Here is a 15696-nt window from a genome sequence, read left to right as displayed (position 1 = left end):
AAATCGAGGGTTAATTTCCAGAGGGCCAGCAAAAGGAGATGCTCCCCCCACAGATGAAGGGCTCACCTGACCTGCAGAAGAAGGAGTCATCCCTGCAGATGATGGTCCAGGCTGAGCTGCTGTGGATGTGCTTGGTTGACTTTCTGAAGGGTTACCTCCAAAAAGTCGAGCATGTGTCCTTCTGTGTACATCCTTGAGGTGTCTCTTCATGGTATGATTCCCAAAGGAATACTTCCTGTCAGGATTACCTCTTGAAAGTACACGCTTACACAGCTTGCAAGTTACCAAGGGTGCATTTACCTTTTGCTGGCCTTCAGGAAAAGTAAAATAATCCCATACATAAGAGGTCTTTTGTTTCCTCGCTCTCTGCCTCAAGGTAGTGCTGCTAGTGCTAGCCTCACTCTCAGAAGAGCTCTGCTGGTCTGCCATCGTATCACAAAGACAACCCAGCTCCTTCTCCTAAGGGATCACAAGCAGAAATGAGGGGAATGGGTGTGGTGTAGGAGAGTTCAAGAACTGAAAGTAGTTTCAACCAATCAAAAGTTGTGTTTCATGATCACATGACCTACCGTACGCTTACGGTACGCTTACGGTACGCTTACGGCAAAAGTGCGCATGCGCGTAAAAAAGACACGCGCTTGCGCGCATGCGCATAACAGTCACTACCCGACACTTCCGCGTAACGTGCGCGTGTAGCGTACACGCGTACGCATCCCACGCGGAGTACGCGCGGCTACGCAAATTGCGTAACTATACGCAAACAGCGTAGAAAAATTACGGGCGTTGCGTAAACCGTACGCTTACTGTAAGCTTACGGTACGCGTACTAAAAAAAAATGTATTGCTAATAAATTTTACCTTTTTGTATTATAAAACATTTTTAAAAAAACATATTATAGAATTTAAAAAATTTAACCACAGTCTTAAAAAAAGGACAGAAAATTAAAAAAAAAATATGTAAAAAAAATAGAAAAAAATACATAACTTAGCATTTAAAAAACCGTACAAATTCACTGAAAAAACCATAGGTTTCACACACGTTATAGTTAGGAATTTGCATTTAAAAAACCTTGCTAATTCAATGAAAAAACCATAGGTTTCACACACGTTATATTTAGGAATTAGCATTTAAAAAACCTTAGAAATTCAATGAAAAAACCAAAGGTTTCACACACGTTATAGTTAGCTGGACATTTTACTCGTAAAAACCCATTGAAATTCCCCCGTTATAGTTAGTTAAGCTAACTATAACTCGCGCGCCCGCAATGCACTGCTGATGACGTCACATATTACATCACTCATGACATGGTCAGTGACATCACTCATGACATCACTGATGACATCTCAAATGACATCACTGATGACATCACTAATGACATCATCCTTGTGATAGAGTGGCAGACCTCCTCTCACCCTTATATAACCTTTGATACACACATTCATAAATAGAGACTAAACTTTTCAAAACAATGGACATACCAATACCAGTTACAACAACCTCTTCAGTAATTCTAAGATCCACATACACATCCACTCATTCACCAACAGTCCTATACAGTCACTCATACATGTACTCACTCATCATATGTACTCATACACCTATACATCCTGTTACACAATGCCACTCATCCGTAGAGTTACTCACACACATAGTCACTCATGCTAATAAAGAATCAAACATCCATTTACTTGCATATACAGTTATACACACACCACCACACTTACTTCTACAAAAACTTACACATACTTAGTCTTTTAAACAATCACTTATAGAAACACATACTTATTCATACAGGAACTCTTTCAATCTCTCACTCTCACATATACTCACTTATATACACCAATAGTCACATATACTAGTTTAAAACATATGTAGTTACTCATAAAAACACTGTAGAGACAGTCATTCACTCACTAACACACCCATACACACACTCATCCACCCATGCAGTCCTGCACACATACTATCTTCAACACATACAAACAGTAAGTCACCCATTCATGCACCTATGCACTACGTAATACCCCCCATCGAACCATAAAGACATCAGACACTTATACTGATACCCAAAAAACCAACTAATAACCTATATAAACACTCATGTAGCTGCTCACCAACCCATGCAGCCACTTATACACAAAGTGAAAGACTGATACAGATATATACATATTTAAACATTACTCACTAAGCCATGTATTCACTATGATACACCTAATCAGTCAGTTACACAATCAATTTTTCAAAAACAAATCATCCATTTAGACACTTATATACCCATTTATTCTTCCATCGACCTTGAGATATACATATATAAAACATATTTAATTTTCAGAAAAACACACATTCACTGGATGATGTCATCAGTGATGTCATCAGTGATGTCATTTGAGATGTCATCAGTGATGTCATGAGTGATGTCACTGACCATGTCATGAGTGATGTAATATGTGACGTCATAAGCAGTGCATTGCGGGCGCGCGAGTTATAGTTAGCTTAACTAACTATAACGGGGGAATTTCAATGGTTTTTTACGAGTAAAATGTCCAGCTAACTATAACGTGTGTGAAACCTTTGGTTTTTTCATTGAATTTCTAAGGTTTTTTAAATGCTAATTCCTAACTATAACGTGTGTGAAACCTATGGTTTTTTCATTGAATATATATATATATATATGTACATATGTACATCAACTCATGAAAAAGCTATCCAATAATCAAGACATTGTTATTAGGAATGCCGATAAGGGCGGGAATCTAGTGATTTGGTCTAGGGAAGACTACAACATTGAAGCTCTCAGCCAACTCTCAGATACACAATGCTATCGGAGAAGCGATCCTTTTAAACTTAAATCGACCTATCAATGCTATTATAGCAAGCTTATGGCATGGAGGAGCATGGGGCTGATCAACAAAGCTGAATATGGCTTCCTACGAAACAATTCACCCACAACTCCAGAAATTTATTTAATTCCGAAGTTACATAAAAACCCAAATAAACCACCAGGGCGCCCCATCATTTCGGCAAAGAACAGCTTAACAGAAAACACGTCCCAATATATTGACTATTTCCTTCAAGACTACGTCCAGGCACTTCCTTCGTACCTTAGAGACACTGGGGATTTCCTTACTAAAATTTACAACTTCAAATGGAAAGAAGGATACTTACTAATAACAATGGATATTAAGGCTTTATACACGAGCATCAATCACTTGGATGGTCTAAAAGCAGTCCAATACTATCTAAACAAGAGAGCACCTATCTATCAATCTCACAGCAAAATGCTCATGGATATGATAGACTTTTGTCTGCATAATAACTTATTTCTATTCCAGAATTGTGTCTATCAACAGTTACGAGGCGAAGCAATGGGCACAAGTTTTTCACCAAGCTACGCCTGCCTCCACATGGGGTGGTGGGAAGAATTGGTCCTACACAGAAACTTTTCGGACACTCTGAACAACAATGTTAAATGTTGGTGGCGTTATATTGATGATTTATTTTTAATATGGGATGGAACTGAACAGGAGGCAAAAAGTTTTATTGACAAGCTTAACATTAATAACATCAATTTAAATTTCACATATGATATTAGTGCTGTTAAAGTTAATTTTTTAGATGTAGAAATTTATATACACAATGACAACATCGAAACCAAAATTCATCGCAAACCTACAGCTGTCAATTCAGTCCTCCACTCAACTAGTCTACACCCCAAACATTTGGTTCAGAGCATTCCCTATGGCGAAATGATTCGGTTAAAGCGAATCTGTAGCACAGAAGAAGAACTACTAAAAGCCCAACACAACAGCCGCATTAGGTTCCTCCAACGTGGCTACTCTAAAAAATGCATTGAAGCCGCCATCACCAAATGTACAACAATAGACAGAACAGCTCTTCTTCAAGTACATCCCAATGAATCACCAATATCTTTACCTAACACCACACTGTGCCCCAAAAATGATGAATTCCGGATGATACTGGGCTTCAGTAAACAACATCATGAAATTAACAAAATTGTACAGAGAAGTTGGCCTCTGATCAAGAATGATCCCATTTTAGGACCTACCGTCCCTGCTAAATTGTCCGTTGCAAATAGAAGGGCACCTAACATGCGTGACAAATTAGTGCAAAACAATCCAACCACGAAACCTAAAGGTATTTGGCTCAGCCAGCGAAAGGGCTTCTTCAAATGCAGCAGCTGTAAAGCCTGCCAATGCGGGGTTAACACACTCACATACAAAACTGCATTCAACGATCAAGAAAAGACCATCAACAAAGCCCTTTCCTGTAAAACTGAATACGTTGTCTACATCCTTGAGTGCCCCTGTAAGCTGAAATACGTGGGAATTACCAAACTGCAGGGGCACAAAAGGATATTACAACATATTCGAGCGATAACCAATAAAGACCCCACCTATCCAGTGGCCCGCCATTTTGCTGAACATCATCACTCGGACCCTAAACTGCTCAAATATTTTATAATCGACTGTGTGCCTCTCAATAAATGGGGTGGCAACAGGGAGAAGATTCTCAGACAAATGGAGACTCGCTTCATTTTAGAACTAGACTCCAAGAGCCCCAATGGCCTAAATGCAACAGAAGATATGTATACCTATCTCTGAAACAGACTATCTGTTGATTAACAACCGCATGTCAGTACCCCACAACCTCTTGACTTTACCACCTTTCATGTATCTCTCTAAATCACTATACCATGGGCTGACAACAGACACTTCCTGTTGCACAGTAGTTTAGTTTACCTTAGTCTCGTCTTAAATTAACTTCACGACGTATGCATTTCAGACAAGGTAACCTACAGCGGCCTCTCTTACCCCAGAAGTCCCCTTCCCTACAGGATATTGAATATCTTTTATCCATGTTTTTAATACACATACTTTTACGGTTACTTTTAGATGTATTTTATATCAATAATTTTTTGTGAAAGGCCTTTCTACAATAATTTTGATAAAGTACACCGATCCTTGCACTCATTTCTTTACACTTTTCCTTGTCACTTAGATTAAAAAACCAGGGGCTAATCAACAGGTCTCACAGCCAAAATAACATACAATATCAATTATGATTGGTAAAATTACACACTGATACAATAAGACAGAGACATGGTATTCAAACCAGAATGATTTACTCAATAATAGACAGTGTTGTACACAAACTTATGATTATTATGTCGAAAATTTTAACCAGTACATATGCGTCTAAGTATTTCTATGATTTTAATCCATATACATGGTTTTAGAACATTTTTCAGTGTGTAACATGTTATCTAAGCTTATTTATGCATATTTATCTATTTATTTATTTATTGATGTAAATAATGTTTTTATCAATCAGAAGCATAACACCTTATGTTATCAATTGCAATTGGCAGACATACACGGCTGTGTAACTGTAACTGTCACTAGAGACCGCGGTATTTTACCAAGATGTTTTCCAAACAGCCCCGCACAAAAATCATTGTAACTTGGCACCAAAAAGCACTGTCACTTTTAATTTAGGGCAAAATAGTAACCAATCAAATGTGAGTAAAAAAAGAAAAAAATGTATATAAACCAACAGGTGACTTCATGGCGTGTCATGTGATCAAGGCTCCACGGAGCCGAAACGCGTCATGGCTGACTTACCTCGAGTTAAATAAACAACTACTGCATTCAACGGTGGTCCGTGCTCCTTTTCTGAGGATCTACAGGCGCTTTCCAGGGTATAGGCGCAGGAGTGCTTTCGATATATATATATATATATATTGCCCAACATCAAGGAAACAAAAGAACCAGAATTTCCACCAGTCCACTGATCGTATGCAGGAATGTTTATTCGCACATATATATATATATATCTAAACACATGTGAATCAGTATATGAAGTGGTTTTGTGAATTATAGTGCATAGCATTAGCAGTAGGAAAAATTTTCTGCGCAGATAGCTACCACCTAAAGTCAACTGAGTGCAGCTGACGAGCTTTCCCGCCCCTGGAGGCGTTCAAATCAACGGGCGGTGGCGAGGACTTTGTGTGCTGCTGTTGGGGACTTCTGTGTGCGGCCGGGCTTGCGCTCCTCTGTGTACGCTCTCCATTTGTTTCCCCCTCTGATCTATCGACCAGCCGGGCTTGGCTCCGCCGGCCGGGACTACACCACCCAGCATTCCCTCACCTGGTGACGCTCCCGGTGACGAGCTTTCCCGCCCCTGGAGGCGTTCAAATCAACGGGCGGTGGTGAGGACTTTGTGTGCTGCTGTTGGGGACTTCTGTGTGCGACCGGGCTTGCGCTCCGCTGAGCACGCTCTCCATTTGTTTCCCCCTCTGATCTATCGACCGGCCGGCCTTGGCTCCGCCGGCCGGGACTACACCACCCAGCATTCCCTCACCTGGTGACGCTCCCGCTGATGAGCTTTCCCGCCCCTGGAGGCATTCAAATCAACGGGCGGTGGCAAGGAATTTGTGTGCTGCTGTTGGGGACTTCTGTGTGCGGCCGGGCTAGCGCTCCGCTGAGCACGCTCTCCATTTGTTTCCCCCTCTGGTCTATCGACCAGCCGGGCTTGGCTCCGCCGGCCGGGACTACACCACCCAGCATTCCCTCACCTGGTGACGCTCCCGCTGATGATCTTTCCCGCCCCTGGAGGCGTTCAAATCAACGGGCGGTAGCTCGTCCCGCGAGGACGCGCGCGGGACGCGCCGGGCAAAGAGCGGGCCGCAGTGGCCGTCAGGGGCTGGAGGAGGCCGGGCTGGGCCTCTTCATTTCGATCTGATTGTCGGGACATAAGCTGTAAGATTCACAATCAACTGTTGTATTCCATCCCAGTATTTAGTAGTTGACAGGTTGTACTACATTTCAATCCTTCTGGTGTGAGTATTGTATTGTGACTTATGGTATTCTGAGCAGTCTAAGCATATACTTACTTAAATATGCCTTCCCGTACTCCTCAAAGTAGACTCTCTTTATGTGGAGGGTCAGTACGAGGAACTTTGGACAACTTCATCACTAGAGCTACCTCAGTGCTTGAGAAAGAAATAGCCTTGGTAGAGCGGCGCCTATCGGCTGATCACCTATTAAATAAACGCTCTTCGCTGGGATCAATTTAGTTGGCTATCACACCGGAGACTGCACCATCAATGTCTTGTTTAGTGCATAATTCTCTGAGCGATGACAGTACTCCTTTACTTTTGCAAGATAGCACTCCCGTGGCAAAAACCTATAATGACTCGATAGGGATTGCTTCTAATCTATCTTCTGACATATCCTCAGACCTTATTACTATCGAGAGAAAGACACCTAAAGATGATGTTGTAACTGCTCAGGCACAGAAGAACAAAGAAACCACTACAACAGGCCCCCCACCAAAAAAAAGGAAGAGGGGAGGGACAAATAATAAGAAGAATAACACTATCAGTAACAATAAAAGTAAATCAGTGAAAGCCATAAAGATGCCTGCCCCTTTGGATGTTCCGAAGGCTCTGGGGGGGGGAAACTCATTCGGACCTCCATTATTTTGACCCATTAATTAACGAGCTAATGGGACGTATGGAGATACTTGTTAGATCACTTTTTCTTCCACTCCTTGAAAGGTTGAAGGGAGTGGCTAACCAACTTGGGTCTTTGGAGGAGTCGATCCTAAGTAACACCGATCAAATAAAAGATCTATCTATTAACAGAGCAATACATCTAAATAGCTCCAAACAAGTAAAACCATCTTCATTGATCGATGATAGACTGACTAAGTCAGTGGCTGTTAATAGTTTACCTCCCCTATCTAGTTCAAACAATCTGACACCCCAATTGAAGGATGGCACTGGGTTAGAAAGTGAGCAGACAAATCCCAGAGTGCAAACCTATGGGCCTAGACGAAATGAAATTGCATCTACTGTGCTGGGAAAGTCTGATGGTGTAAATAATCAGCATATTGATTTACCTCCAGAGGCGGTCCCATATGTTGTGGTTTTAGCAGGAGTACCAATACTAGAGAAAGGAAAAAAAGAAGGATACTATGATCTAAAGAATAAGGTTGTACACTGGTTGGGACTGAACAGACATTTACCCCGTAAAATATTGACGGGGAAATTTTAAACGTACGCAGACTCGGCTGGGTTTGCCACCGGCCGAAGGAAATACTAGGGGATTTGGTTATTGTTAATTTTAGAGACGGTAGGGCAACAATGCACATAACAAATTGGTATCAAGGGCAAGGGCAGAGTGTCATTAAAACTTATGATTTGACCTACTTTTATCCCCAGGCACTAATGAGGAATCCAACACAATTTAGAGCCTATTCTCGGCATCAACTAGGGGGTTTTAACTTTAATATTCCTATTTCCAATCGTTTCTCAACTCTTCGAGGACTGGAGGACGTAGATTGACTCCCCATTGGGGGGAAAACCGGGATTTTCAAGAACTTGGAGACAGGGTATCAGAGAACAGTGATTCTCCGGCCCCCTGCCCAAACCCCATTACAGTCCACAATAAGAACGTCCAACAACAGGATCGAAGCACGGTTCCCCGAGGGGTGGACGAACTGTTGGAATCCCCCCCTTTATTGTCAAACGTTATGACTGGCTGTAACCGGGAGGTCACTAAGCCAAAAATCGATGTTGTATTTTGGAACGTAGCTGGTCAACGCTCCAAATTAGGGAATGATGTCTGGACAAATTTTATTTTAAATTTTAACATATTGTGCCTGGAGGAGACATGGTTGACAACAGAGATCCATGTAGATGGGTACAAAACATATTTTTCACCTGCCCAACCCTCTAAGTCTGGCAGGGCCAAGGGAGGCCTAACTATCTATATTTCAAATCTGTTACACATAGATGAGATGAGGGTTATAAAACTTGACCTTAATTTCCAGATCCTTAGTTTTTGCATAAACAAAAAGGATACTTTTTTATTGGTAAATTTCTATAATAATCTTCCCGAGATAGAAGCAGTGAACTTGGTAAATTCTATCTGTTCCTCATTATCATTTCTGAGAAGGAAATCAGCCAGGGAGGTAATTACCATATGGGGTGGAGATTTTAATCAGACTTTCTGTCAAGTAACAAATCAATTTATCTGTGGCATCCACGATGAGAGCGATAACCCCATCACTCATTTTAGCCACACGAGGTTAGGCAGCTCCCTAAATGAAACCATGTTCAACTTAGATTTAGGAATTGCCAATAATTTAGTGAATTTGAACATGGCGATGGCCCCTACCTTTCATGGGAGGGGTCTTTATTCTACTATTGATTTTATTCTGGTGTCAAATGGAGTAACAAGAAGAGATAGTTCTTTTCATTTACACCAGATTGTTTTGAGCGACCACTATCCCCTGAGCGTCACTATTCAACTCTCCTACAGGTCCAATTCTAATTCTCCTAGTTTATTGGATCAAAATAACTTAGTATTAGACAGATGTAATGGCTGCTCTCTTAAATGGGCTCTTGTTGATCCAGTTGAAATTGTTAAAACTGTGGTAACCAATGTTTACTCGTCCATTCAGAAATGCTTAGATCTGGCTACTACAGATGTTGAGGTTATTAACAATTTTGGCACTGTGATTAAGGCCATAACTGAAGCCCTAATGGTGAAAAAGAATAATAAACCAAGGAAAAGACGGGGCTGGTTTAATCACAGGTGTACTCTAGCTTATTCAAACTTAAAATCTGCTTTACGTATGACAGTTAGGGTTCCTGTCGAGATCTCTAAATTAAGGAGGGCATATAATTCTGCCATAAAAGAAAGAAAATTGGAGTTAAAACAACAACTCTAGGACCAATTGCATGAGAGCTGTCTATATAAAAATAGTGCTGCATTTTGGAAAGAGGTAAAATCACCTTTTTTAACTGACAATGGTGACTCCCCTAAAATTGAGGTCGCTATTGATGAAAAAGACTGGGTAGAGCACTTTTCAAAAATTATTATGAGTAATTTAGTATATTTTAACAAAGTTGATAACGATTCTTGCTGTCCACGGTCTTCCCCGTATCCCATTGACCTGGTCATGTCATCAGACCAGGTCACTCGGGCTTTAACCCCTTCAGCGCTGCGCGGATTCCCCCGCGGTGCTGAAGGGTTCGAGCGCGGGCGGGGCCATGACGGAACGGTTCCGTCATGAGCACAGCTCAACCGATGCTCATGACGGAATCGTTCCGTCATGAGCATGGAAGGGGTTAAGTGCTAGCAAGAAAGGGAAGGCCCCGGGCCCCGATGGGGTCCCAATAGATTTTTTCAAAACTTATATTAATCTTTGGATCCCCTTTTTGACCAGGGTTTTTAATGCATTGTGTACAACGGGACTTCCGGAATCCTGGAAAAAATCCATTCTGGTCCCGATCTTTAAGAAAGGGGACCGGAGCTCAGTATCCTGTTATCGCCCAATTTCCCTATTGGACTCCCTGGGGGTCGAATAATTCCTGGGCGTTTACAGGAGTGGGCGGAGGATAGTAGTATCCTATCCGATTTACAATATGGGTTTCGTGAGGGTCTGGGGACCATTGACCAAGCCCTAAATCGATCACTCTTGATGGATAAATATTAAGGCCGGAGCTCTCTATATGGTCTATGTTGATTTATCTGCCGCATTCGATTGTGTCAGCCACGCCAAACTCTGGTCCGTTCTGCTGGAGATGGGGGAGGAGCAGACCGTAGTTACCTTTTTGAGGGAACTATACTCAAACGCGACCGCCAGGGAGAGGTATGGGACCAGCGGAGAACTCACTGCGTCGTTCGGAGTGGAGAGGGGTGTCAGGCAAGGATGTGTCCTGGCTCCCTCTCTCTTCACCCTCTATACCAATGGATTGGAGAGGGAGATTTTGAGGGGGGCCCAGGACCTTACTATGGTAGGCAATCGTCCTATACCAGCCCTTCTCTATGCGGACGACACAGTGATACTGGCCCGCACCCCTAATGAACTTCAAAGGGCGTTGAGTAGGTACTCATCCTTTATGGCTAACTTGGATCTCCATTTGAACATTGGGAAAACCTGTGCTATGAAGGTCGGGGTTGGCAATAAAACTAAAAATAAAATTAGGGCTATTCATCTGAATAACGAAAAATTGGCGACTACAGATAAATATCCTTTCTACGCGTGATGATTGACCAGAAATTAAGCTGGAAAGCGGCAGTTGATGTGAGGAAACTCCAATTTATGAGAACTACTACAGCGCTTGTAAATTTCTCCAGGAAATTAGGTAAAAAAGAACCCATGGAAATGGTTAAAATCTACAAAGCTAAATGTATTACAGTGGCTCTGTATGGAGCAGGTGTGTGGGGCCACGTAACTTTGGACTCTATCCAGGGGGTAGAGAACACCTTTTTGAGGTATCTTCTTGCCTTACCTAGGAGTTCTGCAAATTTTTCTGCCCACTTGGAACTGGGTCTTTCCTATGTGGCAGACCTAGCGAAAATTCAGCCACTTTTTCTGTGGTATCGAATATGGTCGTCAGACAAGACAGTTTTCTCACAAACAATTATCCAAGACTGTAAAGCTCTGGAAAATGCACTTAAATCTAGGTGGTTATCCTATGTTAAAAGATTTTTAATTGACTTAGGGTTTGAAAAATATTACCTTGATCCTATTTCTATACGGGAGATATCGAGGAAGGCCTTTCAGAAACTCTGTCTAAACCACATCGAAGAATTGCGACTTACCTCTGAGGTCATGAAACAATCAGTTAGACACAGCTTGACTGTTCAGACGGTTTTCGGGATGCAGCCTTACCTAACCTACAGTATAACTGCATATGAATTGTTTCTTTTGGTTAGGTTTAGGCTGAACTTTTTCCACCGTTTAGTTGGCTTCCCGTTGAGAAATAACCGGGCTAAAAATTTACCTCCCTGTCCCTGTGATGGGATCTCCACCCAATCTACAATGCATACTATCCTTTTCTGCAAATATTATATGGAACAACGGAAAAAATTACTTATCCCATTATTAAAACGAATGGGTTTCCGAACTTGTCGTCCAGCTTTCCTCTTTTTACAGTCACTGGACGAGGCGGGGCTGGTATATGTAGTTTCTAACTTTTTGCAGTATATTTTGCGCCACAGAACCAATTTAGAATGACTTTAATAGGGTTCAACAATTGGGATGGGTAACGATGGACGATTGGGATGGGTCAATTTAGGTTCTCTATTGCAGTAAGGAAATGAGCGTTTTAACCTATATTTATTATATTATTGATTTCACTATATGATTGATTTTATTACCTATTGATTGTTAAAATATATTGAAGCTTTCTAGCAAGTTACATTATATGCATTGTCACTTTAGCCGTGATCAAATTCCCGTGATTATCTGTGTATGAATCTTTTTAAAAATGATGGTATAATTTTGTGAGATATTTTTGTGAGATGTTTTAAACAATGTATTTGTATGTGTATCTTTTATGACCTGTCTTCGGAAGGTCGAATAAAGAAGTTTTGATTTGATTTGATTGAGTGCAGCAACATCTTGAAAAGACAGAAAGCAGACTTTGCAGCTGCATCACCTACCACTGATCCAGAACTAATAGCTGAAATATCTGTAACACTACAGCCCCAATCTCCTACTGTCAGCATTGAGCCTTCTACAAATCCCTATGTATTGAAGATAGATTTGTGTCACCAAAGTGAACAGATAATAACAGCCTTAGCCAATAACAAAAACTCTGGCATCTTAGGTACAATGTAAGGTGTGCATTATCTTGATCTTGTCATATCCCAGAAGTATTGACATGCCATATGTGTACCACTAAGTGAAAGGCACATTCATATGGCTCATTTGGCTGTAAAAGGTGGCTACATACACATAAAACACATCCCTATGAGTCCCCTTCCTAATTCCCAGTTAAATAAAGCCACTCAAACTGATCTTGTGATGAACAAAATAAAGTTTGTCACAAAGAAAACATCACTCGACTGATTCACTCTATCACAACTCAGAAGTCCTAAAGCTTGGTGAAACTGAAACTGTTTGCAGGTGAAAATTCCTACTTAGACATATACACACTCTCCACTTTGACATGTAAACACTCCTTGACAACCTTGACCCACACCTTACAACGAGCATGACCCTCTGATATCACATACATCCCCTTGGAGTATGGAAACCATGGTAAATGTGACACCCATTTCTGTACCATTAGCTAGGTTCTCATCCAACTAAGACATACATCTGTAGGGAATTTCAAAGCACACAAACACAGTTTAACTTACTAAGCAATTTCATGGACCCACGCACATCACCCAGATAGAGAGGGAGGGACTTTTTTGCCTTAGTTTTCTTCTCTGTGGAAGTACTTGGGTAGGATGGGGAAGATGATCTTGGGTTTAGGAGTGGGTGTGGCATTGGCAGGACAGGGAGCTTTTCTTCTTTGGGTTCTTTGGGGTTTACGTTGGGTCTCACTAGGGGGTTGCAAAGGTTTTTGGGGGTTGATGTGGAAGGCTATGGCATGGGTGGCATGGACTTCTGTTTAGGTTTGGGAGGGGGTTGGTTCAGTTTGGGTAGGGAACAGGTCAAGGGCAAAGAGGTGATGTGTTTTGCAGACCCGGTATGAGGAGAGTCAAGGGCAGGGGTTGTGGAAGAAGAGGGTTGGGAAGTATGTGGTACATCTGTGTCTGCTGGTGTGGTGTCTGTCGTGGCTCTATGTGTGATGCTGTGCCGGTGACCTGTTTGTCCATATGTGAGCCATGCGGTACAGTGGGTGTTGTGTCTGCCTGTATGTCAGTGGCTGTGCAAGTGAGGGTGTCTTGTGTCTGCTGAGTACGTGTGTGTCTTTCTTTTGCCTTCTGTCTGTATGTTTGTGTGCTGCATATGGATGTTGAGGTGAATGCGCGTTCAGGTTTGCATGTGCTTTGGGCAGATATGGGAATAGGAACTGTGGATGGGGTAGAGGCAGGAGGGGGGTGGAAAGTTGGATTTGGGTTAAGGCTGCCATGAGTGTGGAGGCTAGAGCCTGAATGGATCTCTGTATAAAAGACATGTCAGATTGAATACCCTCCAGGAGGGATACCATCTGTGTCTGCTGATTGGTATGTACCTGGAAGACATTTAGCACTGCTGTCTGACCCCCAGAGATCTGCCTCAGGAGGTCAATTGCCTCCATACTCAGGGCAGCTGGGGAGACAGAGGCAGGGGGTGAGGTGCCTGGCGCATAGGAGACTCCTCCCCTTTAGGGAAGCAGCCAAGAACAGCTGGCTGGGGAGCAGCTGTGAGGGTGGAGATGGTGGGGGGTGGTAGACTGAGATGGAGTGGACATATGTCCAGGGGGATCCACTACCACTAGGGAGGGCTCACTGGAACTGGACATTTTGTGTTATGTCCATCAGCTCCTCAGTGGCGCTCCAATCTCACTCTGTGCCATTGGGTCCCTCTTGGTCACTGTCAGCATGTGACCCACAGTGGCCACCTGCTTCCCCAACATTCATGGCACTGTCTCCTTCGTTGACCTGGTATGATGCTGAAAAACAGATTTAAATATAAGTTAGTTGAAATGTTAATATATACTGGCTACATGTGTGAAAAAAACACAATTGCAACCAGATTTGCATATATCACAATTTGCCCTTGGGTGACAAAATTAGTTCATATATAGCCATTAGTGCAAGCTACAAGACCTATGCACACTCTCACATAATGGTGTCAGAATCATAGCCTGACACAACTTCAAGTTTCTCTTTCTTAATATTTTATCCATATGTATGTACCAGATGATGTTTTGTCTCTTACTTCGTATGTCCTTGTAGCATACCATACTTACCTCCTTTTACCCAAAGGTGAATAGACATTCCTTTAAGAAATGACTGGCACTGCAAGGTTTGACAATCAGCATATAGTGAGCTATCCCTAATCCAGACCTGGTTGAACAGCAAGTCCCCTGCTTCAGTGAACCTATTTTGATATGTCACGATCAAGATGTAGAGGACATGGAAAGGACATTTCACACTGTTCACATGACACTTGCACATCTGTCCAATGGCAGATGAAGCAGTTGTAAATGTCACATGCGTAACTCATATAGACGTCACACCGATTATATGCTTGATTCACAAGATTCATTTCAATAAGTGTTTGTTGTGTCATGTCAGCACAGTACAACTATAAAATAGTTTGTCTAAAGTTTGCGACGCTTCAAGCATTGGTGCATGTAAACACAGCTTATCACACTCCCAATGTCAATGATTGCAGATTACTTAAGGGACATGTGGCTTATAATACCACCAGGCCATGTAGAATCCTTAAGTGTGCCCATAATAGTGGTGCAAATCATGTAACTAGATACCTATTGACGACACAACTTACATGCCTGTAAATCCTGCTGATGTCCACATCTCACAACGACAAGTCAGCCTATCCCTCCCTGAAAAATATCATAATGCACATATTGTCCAGCATAGATGCAGTAGTGTTCTACACCTGACTGAATCTGCCCTTCTTAGAGGTATGTTAAGGCACAATTCCAGACATTCCATTTATAATGCCAACCACTGTTTATTATGGCCTCAACATATGTATGCCCCTTGTAACACCCATTAATACCTTTGGGAATGTGGTACTCTCACATCCATATAGTTGCCCCCCTATTACCAGGTTACATCTAGTCTGTTAGCCAATCACAGACATATGTTGTCACCTACACTTAGGCCTAAGCATGCAATCAGCTTGAAATCAGATAGGGTGTACTCAGTCCCTCACTTAAGGTAAGGGCCAGTCTGACATGTGCCATCA

The sequence above is a fragment of the Triturus cristatus genome, chromosome 3_1 (assembly GCF_964204655.1).
Source record: "Triturus cristatus chromosome 3_1, aTriCri1.1, whole genome shotgun sequence".
In the NCBI taxonomy this organism is placed as follows: Eukaryota; Metazoa; Chordata; class Amphibia; order Caudata; family Salamandridae; genus Triturus; species Triturus cristatus.
Note: the sequence above shows the minus strand (reverse complement) of the source record.